Source organism: Toxotes jaculatrix, chromosome 12 (genome assembly GCF_017976425.1).
Source record: "Toxotes jaculatrix isolate fToxJac2 chromosome 12, fToxJac2.pri, whole genome shotgun sequence".
Classification (NCBI taxonomy): Eukaryota; Metazoa; Chordata; class Actinopteri; family Toxotidae; genus Toxotes; species Toxotes jaculatrix.
Genome location: NC_054405.1, coordinates 21,279,370 through 21,285,369, shown reverse-complemented (window position 1 = coordinate 21,285,369; position 6,000 = coordinate 21,279,370).

Here is a 6,000-nt window from a genome sequence, read left to right as displayed (position 1 = left end):
TTACTGTAAGTTATTGTGTGCCAGATCAGCAACTGTCAACTGACCTCTTATGAACCTCACACAGCATTGTTTAGCTGCAGTGCTCAGCCAGACATCTTATTGTTTTTGCTTTTGGGGTTTCTCTCACGCTCACCCTGTCACTGTGGCCTGTCTTTCCAATACCACTCAGCTGACCTCACACGGCCAGCTTCGGCTTGGTTATGAGGCATTATCCTCACTGCATGTCTTGGTACACATTGCAGAGAATGCTCAAATGTCTGTGTAGAAGTGCGCATAACCAAATCCAAAAGCACAGTCAGGATTTGTGTGTATGTTCCTATCTGCGGTTAAAAACCTCTTGTTGAAGGCCCAGAACACAGGTTGAAGAAAACTGGAATGGTCTCAGAAGCAGAGAGCAGAGCAAACTCAAGTCCAAGACTTCAAGTGGAAACTATTCCAGACTGAAGTCCCATCTGCTTTCACTTTAGAGTCTGAGTCCTAAACTAAATAAAGATCCCTCCTGAACACTTTTACTGCCCTTCTCTTTCTATCCATCCTTCTTTCTCGTCCTGCTCTTTTCTCTGTACCACCATCCCTAGCACAGATTTTCTTTATTGTTTCTTTGTTTGAGCTTCGGAGAGTTGACTTGAACGTGAGCAGGCTGCATTTACTCCCCTCTTTCTCTCTGGCTGAGAATAAAACTGTCCTGTGGTGTTATGAGTTAAAATGTCCCCTGTAAAGGCCAGATCAGATCCTTCTCATGTGCAACAATTGGGTTTGTTTTTTACTTGTATGGTGGAATGAGTTTTACCCCTTCTCTTCTCAAATGTTGTCTCTGCATTTTTGTTGTTCTGGCTATATACGACATCTGATGGCCAATGTCTGTTTCTCCACCTAGGGATTTCTTTCCTTTTTAAATGTAACTTGATTGTTGCCCAAATCGTAATAAAGTAATAATGAGGCACAGACAGCTAAAGCTAAAGGAAAAACTGTATTTTAAAGTGACTATAATCTGTGTTTTTATAATAACAGTTTATCAAATGTCAATGTGAAAAAAATGTCATATGGGTCACTTGCAGTGATGAGCCTTCAGAGGATAACAGCTCCAATTGCCTTTACACTGTTTTATAGTGAGTTTCAACCCATTGTTTAGGTGTTTGGCACAACTTTACTGTTTTAGTTCACTGTTCTCGTACTGTTGTTTTCGGCCGCAGCAGGCTGCTGTCTTCAGTGAAATAGCTCTAAAGGACGAGCTGGTGACAGTAGTGGAGCGTTTAGCAGCCAAAGAGCCAGATATTTCTCTCTGGAGTTGGCAGACACCAAAAACAGAGAGTGAGTTTCCCACAACTCCAAATAAATGATAGTGTGGCTCTGTAACTGCTGGATGTGTAAATAAGAAAGTGTTTGCTAGTATTTGCACTGCAAAAATTCAGCTTGGATCCTTTTTTATTGTTGGCTTCCCCATCATTGTTAATGATTGATAAGAATTGTGGGGTGGTTTGTTGTTAATTTTTTTTAGCTTCTGAAGGGGGGCATTCCAGAAAAGGTTTAAGAGCCATGGGACTAAGTAAAGTATGATTTTCATCACAGTTTCTGAGGTTGTAGAAATGCTTGTCTCTGAGGCTGCGACGACATTTATCAAAGGCATCTTTGTTTTTAAGTTTGCGCTCTTCCCAGCAGCACAAACAACCACAGAGCAGCACAGCGGCATTAAATATTCCAATCAATTTAACAAACACAACTGTTGAGTGTAGTCTGTGCTCACAGGGTCCTGCCATAATGAGTGGTTGCCACACTAAACCAAGACAATCTGACTGAGTCAACACCACAACTTTGAGTCCCATTAAATTCTCGCCGGGATAAAAAGCGCTGCAGCTCTAGTGCTGCTGGAGGTAGACCAAGAACCATTTGAATCCATGTTTGAGTGTCTGTGTGTTCAACATGGACCGAGGGAGCTCCTGCACAGTGAGTTATATCCATCTGCTAATGTCATTCCAGCATGCTGCCTTCCCCTGCCTCACCCTGCATGGTATGGTTTGGATTGTCACACTCTGCAGCCAATGCAATCACTGGGCTAACTCCCAGGCATGCGCTGCAGCCCGTAGCCAACGGAGGCCATGTTTTTGTTTGTCTAAACAAACACTGTTCATTTTTGATGTTAGGTTTGTTTGAGTTTCAAATAACATGCACCAGAGGGAGGGATTGGAGTTGTTGGGCACTGAACAAAGACTTCTTCATCCACACAAATAATTCATAAAATGAATGAAACACTCTTTAAGTCCACACAGATCTAAAGAGGCATGCTGAACAAAGAGATGATGATGAATTTGTGGCCCACCACATATCCCAAAGAGACATTTACTGTATATTTATGGGGACGTAATTCTGCTTACTGATGTTCAGTCTAACAGGCTGTCTCGGGTTTGGTATTACAGGTCAGTGGAGGGCAGACTGCATTCTGCGTTCTACCTACTGGCTGGGTCATTGCTAGCTTTGACCTCATAGTCCTGGAGACACTGACAGACTGAATGCATTGCCTCCCATCTTTCTAATTCTTCCCATGGGACTCTAACCAGCCACACAGGGTGCATGAATAAGTCATGAAGTACAGAAATCTTTTTGTCTGAGGTGATGCTCCTCTTTCTCATTGCCATCCCCTTCTTTCTCCCTGCTTCTTGCTTCATTTAAATTCAGAAAGAGAACCTCTCTTCATTAAAGCAAAAACAAGCGTGCGCCTCTTTGCTTCAGGACCAGTTTTCTTGTAAGAGATGCACACTTGCCCTTCTCCTTCCCTCTCCTCTATTTCTCCTTTGGGTCCTCTTGTGGTGAAGGGGGCAATTTATTCATCTATTGATTTACTTGTTTGTATGTTAGCCCCATGTGAGGGAGAAGGATTTCTCTGTGGGATTCTCGGTTGGTTATTCTGAGCCCAGATTTGGTAAACCGAGTCAGATCTAAAAGATAAGGCCCTGCTAAAAACATGCGGAATGAAGTGACAAATGAAGAGTATGAATCAGTGATTATAAGTGAAGAAGAAGAAGGTGAAAGATTTGTTGGCTGCTTTTGTTCTGCTTGTTGTCCGTTGATTTGCTCATTGCTGTTTGTAGTCTGGGTCTTCGCTAAACCCCCAGAGAACAAGATCTGGGTGATATGGGTATAGAGGTCAAAGGTCAAAATACAAAGTGCTTAAGAGGGGTGAGAAAGGCTTCAAGAATGATTGACTATGAGAGAAAAGAAAACAAACTAGAATGGTAACCTGATGCCCCTTGGAACTAATTTATGTAAAAATGTGCAGAAAGTCAGAAAAAGCTTTAAAGCTTAGAATGCAGCATAACTGAAAAGAAGAAATACTGCCCAACTATGCTCCTTAAAAAAAAAAAAAAAAAAAAAAAATCACTCGCCAGGAAGGCCTCACACACCTGACTTTTGCTATCACATGTGCTGCCTCCAATTTGCAGGACAGCCTTGTTTGTCAACACATTTGCTGGCCTCCTGTGATTCAACGAATATAAATTTGGCATTTAATGACAAGCAACAAGACAGTAAATTAATAAAATTCAATTCAGAATTTTAGAACAAGCAAGGAAATGTGTATGAGCATGGCAGGAATAGAAAAGAATGGCATATACAATCATGCAGACAAGAGGTAGTAAATCAGGGTTCTAGGAACATGTGGCACATGCCTCTGGCGTATGAAATGGGTGTGTATATATACACACACATGTGAACACAAATATAAGTTGGTCACAAATCTGCCCATTCCAAAATACACTCAGAGCAAAAAGAAGACTCTGAAGCAACATGTGCATCTATTTTAGGTGGACATTTTTTGCCAAGTCTGACTCACAAGACTCGAAAAACAACCTGTTTTTCTGATTTATGGCATTTAGTCAGCTGGGAAAAGGAAAACTTGCATTGGCTGTTATTTGTGCATCACAAATGTCTCTGTAACTAGCAATTACGTCACTTTGTGTCTGTGCTTGTTTCCCTCGTGACGCACTAATCAAACTCCAAAGGAGGATTCAGAGAAACGAAAAGGGATGAAAAGCTTCCAACTTGAAAATATCAGCTGATGGATGATAATGTACAAATAAAAGAATAAAAGAAGAAAGCCCCACGATTCTCTACAAGAAGCACACATCCTCATTCATTTACCAAGAAACACGTCAGCATTCGCAGACAACAGGCTTTTCATCTGATGAGACTTTTCCACAAGTAATCATGTATAGTCCGATTTTTTTTTTTTAGCCATATGACCCATTTTTAAGAATGAGAAGAGGGGGAAGAGAGTTCAGAGAGTCGGTCTGAAAAGAAGACATTAAAGTTTACTTTGTACATCCTGGTTATAATTCAGGATAAAAACACTCTTTGCAGTGGCTCAACACTGGATGTCTAAACCTAGCTGAGCTTCAAGCAGTCCAAGGTATTAAACTGATTCTAAGCTTCCACAGATGGATATACAATGGTAAGACCCTTTTCTGGTTTATCCTAGATATACTGTACGTACTCTGAGAGTAGGTGGATGTGACTGGGGGCACAATAAACACTGAGCTGACTATATTTCTTAACTGTGAAGTACAGATGTCTCTGTAACATCAGCAGCAATTGCAGGGCTAAGATGAGCAGCTTTCACAGTAAGCCACAATGAAAGGCTCTGAGACGCCAGGATGAGCCGTGTTATAAGCTGCAGTCGCCCAGAATAAAGTTGAAGCTGCTTTCTTGAACTTTCTTTTTCTTTAGTAGGATCAGGATTTGTAAGAGAATGCAGGGATCACTCTGCTTTTCTGGTTAGTTTTGATTGGTCAAATCTCTACAGCTGATCCAGCGAACATACCATCTTTGTGGGGTTTCAGAGGATGCAGAGGAAAGGAGAAATTCCAAAGTCACAAAATCGCATGTGAGAGTATCTCTGATAAAATGCAAACAACAAGTTGACTATACTGAGTTTGTGCCTGCCTAATGTAAGCTTTGTTTGTTCATTTTTTAAGAAACAAAAACTCAAAATGAGAGCTTTAAGAAATCAACACAGGTTTGACCAGCTGTTAATCTGATGATCGCTTGATCATCAGAGTGGATACAATTTTTAAAAAGAAAAAGAAGGAAAAAAGAAATAATTTGGAAGAGTTGCTTTGGTGTCTTTTGCTCCTCTAAATCTTCTGCTCACCCAAGTTCACAGGTTTTCATAAACTCTCCAGACTCACAGAGATTTAGTCGAGCCAGCAGCTCTGAGAGAGAAATTACACTATGACCATGTAAGGACATTATTTCTCCTGATCTACAATCTCAAATGCAGCTCTGTGTGTGTGTGTGTGTGTGTGTGTGTGTGTGTGTGTGTGTGTGTGTGTGTGTGTGTGTGTGTGTGTGTGTGTGTGTGTGTGTGTGTGTGTGTGTGCTCTTGTAATTTGTAAGCACCAGTTTGAGTTTTAGACCTTGAGAGTGAGGATATTTTTGGAAAGTGAGAACATTTTTTACTGAAATTTTTATTTCTTCAAAGGCCAGTTTTGGGTTTAAGACTTTAAGGTTAAGGTTAGAAGTCTGGCTTAGGGTTGGGGTTAGGTGTTGTGATAGTTAACGTGATGGTCCAGGTCAGAGTTGGGTTCAGGGAATGCAACATGTCAGTGTTCTTACAAGTGTATGTTAGAGGAAACATTATGATGTTTATATATATTATGTTAACATGTAGCTCACAAAAATAAGTTATTCATGGAGCTGGCTGTTGTGCGTTTCTCAAAAGTTGCTCTATCTAAGCAATAAATTTCACCATGTATAGTAAAACATCAACTTTATTTCCATTTTCCTCATTTTCCTGACTATTTGCAATATCATGTTGCTTTCCCAAATAAAACATTCGGGTAACTCCTCAGTGTCTGCCTTCGTGCCCAAAAAGGAATCAATGAAAACTGACAGTGCACTATAACTTCTCCCTTTTACAATGTCACATGTGGTGCTCTCAATCCAAACATCATGTCAGAATCATGCTGTAATGTTCCAAAAATCCAACCATTTCTCATCCGCTAGAAG